Source organism: Electrophorus electricus, chromosome 16 (genome assembly GCF_013358815.1).
Source record: "Electrophorus electricus isolate fEleEle1 chromosome 16, fEleEle1.pri, whole genome shotgun sequence".
Lineage (NCBI taxonomy): Eukaryota > Metazoa > Chordata > Actinopteri > Gymnotiformes > Gymnotidae > Electrophorus > Electrophorus electricus.
Window position 1 is genome coordinate 6,530,618 of NC_049550.1, and position 2,680 is coordinate 6,533,297.

General features: G+C 39.9%; 1 long non-coding RNA gene across 1 annotated transcript; it reads left to right on the plus strand.

Moving 5' to 3' along the window:
* Positions 1 to 261: 261 nt before the first annotated feature.
* On the plus strand, positions 262 to 1,404 carry LOC118242760. Its single transcript, XR_004777023.1, has 3 exons — positions 262 to 454; positions 1,035 to 1,157; positions 1,363 to 1,404. It is a non-coding gene; the product is annotated as an uncharacterized LOC118242760 (long non-coding RNA).
* Positions 1,405 to 2,680: the final 1,276 nt, after the last annotated feature.

A 2,680-nucleotide genomic window follows, 5' to 3' on the forward strand; every position in this document is an offset into this window, starting at 1 on the left:
ATTGAATTAAGATGAATTATGTTTCGCTTTATATTATGGTATTTAAGTTTAAGCACACCCAAAAGAGCAAGATGGAAGATGTTTAAAGACTGCCTGGACTAACGTATAACAGAAAACATGAACTGTGTGCATTGCTCTTTGAATTTAAGTCTGTCTTCACGCATCTCAAAGGTGCTGCAGTCTGTCATGTTTCAGCTCACACTTCTACTGGGGAGCACAGGTACAAGAGCATTGCCTAACAAGCAGAGGTGTGTCCTGGAGCTTACATCACACCTCAGAAGTGTCATATGCCTGGAGGGTGCAGCAATTGCTCACGTTCCTGGCAGGAGGGACTGTTCACTGAGTCCTTTGACACTTTGCAGTGCTGCGTGGCTGGTAGCTATGAGAAACTGGGGTGGTGCATGCGGTTTGGACTGCATGATCGCAGTCGAGGCAGCACGTGTTTTGGCACCAGGTTTGTGATTTGAAATGGTATTGTGATGTGTTTCAGCCTGTGCGCTTTAATTTAAAAACACATTCATCTGTTTCAGATTAACCATTAAAATGTGTATGTGTCTGTGTGTGTGTGTGTGTGTGCGTGCGTGCGTGTGTGTGTGTGTGTGTGTGTGTGTGTGTGTGTGTGTTGGAGAGAGAGAGATAGTGAGAGAGAGAAAGACAACTGCACCCATTCAGGATAAGATGCTTGTATTGATGCTTTAATTAACCTAGATGTGTGAAATTTTACATCCTAATGCAAACAGCGGTTTATTTCATGTTGCCAGATTCTATGTATCATGGTTAACTCAGTGACTGATCAAAATCAACTGGACTAGATCATGCATGGACACTTAACACATGTGCTACCAAAAGATATACTTTTCACAAATAAATAAACACAGGGTGACTGTGCATGTTTTAAATTGCTCATTGGGCATATTTGTAAAATTGCTCACTGGCAATTACAGATCTTTGTTCTGTTGAAATGGACAATTCCTTTTTATTTCTGGCATGTAAATATGGTTCTGATCATCAACGTTTCTCCTTTCTCCCACCAGCTTTCCTTTGCTCTGTTGAGGGCCGATGGGGGCAGATGGGGGCAGTTTGGTGTTTCGTGTGAAATGATCCTTCATTTCCAGGAGGTTCAACACAGCTATAATGATGTTAGCTTTAAGATGAAGGTATATCCATGTTAACATAGAGCAGTCAAATTTGAGCAAATTTGGGGATACAAATTTGAAGCAGCCCAGTAATTATGCGCAACGGTATTCAACAACAATTAGATTACTTTTCACTAACAGCCAGATGAGGATGGAGATTACATTTTGGTTCGTATTAAAGTTTCATTTATTAAAGTTTCTTTTTTTTTTTTTTTTGCTTTCATAGAGTTTTTCTCATTACTGTCATCGTCTCCTTGCTAATTCAGAGTTTGGACCTGGATTTCTATGAAGCAGCTTTGTGGAAGATCCTATTATAAAATGATCTACAGGAATAAATTAATAAATTAAGTACCTGCCACTATTCTGTGCTGCTTTGGATTCAGTTGCGTTTGATAAAACCAATTGGATTGGATAACTAATTGTAGAGTTTGGCAGTCTTCTCCTCAGTTGCCCTTTATAGTAACTGCAATAATTATTAAACATTGTACTGGTGTCTGCTACAAGGACAAATGCTGCTAGATCCCAACCATGATAAGCGTCGCCTGGGAGAAGGTTAATGGAAACCAATGAACTGTAATACTTGTGCCATTACATATTGAAATGTCTTCTTCCCTCCAAGGAAGAATGCAACAGCAGGACGCAGTTGCAGTTAAGGCACGTGTGTCCTTGAAGTTTTGTTCACTTGTGTAACATAGTGGAGCCAGAGGTATTATGCTGCATGTACAACATTATGGGTTAATTATAATACACAGTATCATCATTACAAGGAGGAAAACATTATGAAATTAGTATTTGAGACATTCGGGGTTAGGGGTAGGATTAGGGTTAAGATTAGGGTTAGCACTAGGGTTAAAACAAGGGTTAGGATTAGGGTTAGTCATGAATGAAAAAAGTGCAATTGAGGTCAAAACAGAATCATGATGAGTTAAGAACAACAAACAACACAGGGAAATAACGGCTGTGTACAGTTGTTCTTCTAATGTGGTTTTGCACGGATATAAAGGACAGTCAGGGCTACATACACAGGTGCCAATTCCAGCAGTAAGGATTCACAGGTGTCCATGCTAACTGGCAGCGGGTGCTAGGGCCATAGGCAGGGTTAGCCAAACAGCAGGTGTGAATCAGGTGTGAAGTCTGTCCAGGTGGAGACTTCCTGACAGCCTGTTGGACAGAAACATTCCAGTTTGAAGGTCACCCAAGGAGGTGGCAGACCTCCTGGTTTGGCAACAGTTCCCCTAATTGACTTTGGCCTACTGAAGCGCCAGACAATGGTTCCACAATATTTATTTATTTTTTAATGTTTTGTTTAAGAACACTACCCAGGAACATTTAACCTTACAGACTCTATTAATATGAGAATTTAGAGACTAAGCACAAAATTGCTAATTACTTGACCAAAGATAATGACACAACAGATTGACCTCATTTTTTCTGTCTCTTTATTTTTTTTTTGATAATGTGAATAGGTGTGTGTGTGAGAGAGATCTTTGCTGTAGGTGCTGAAATGCATCTAATACACCAGTTTAAATAAGAAATGCATTCCA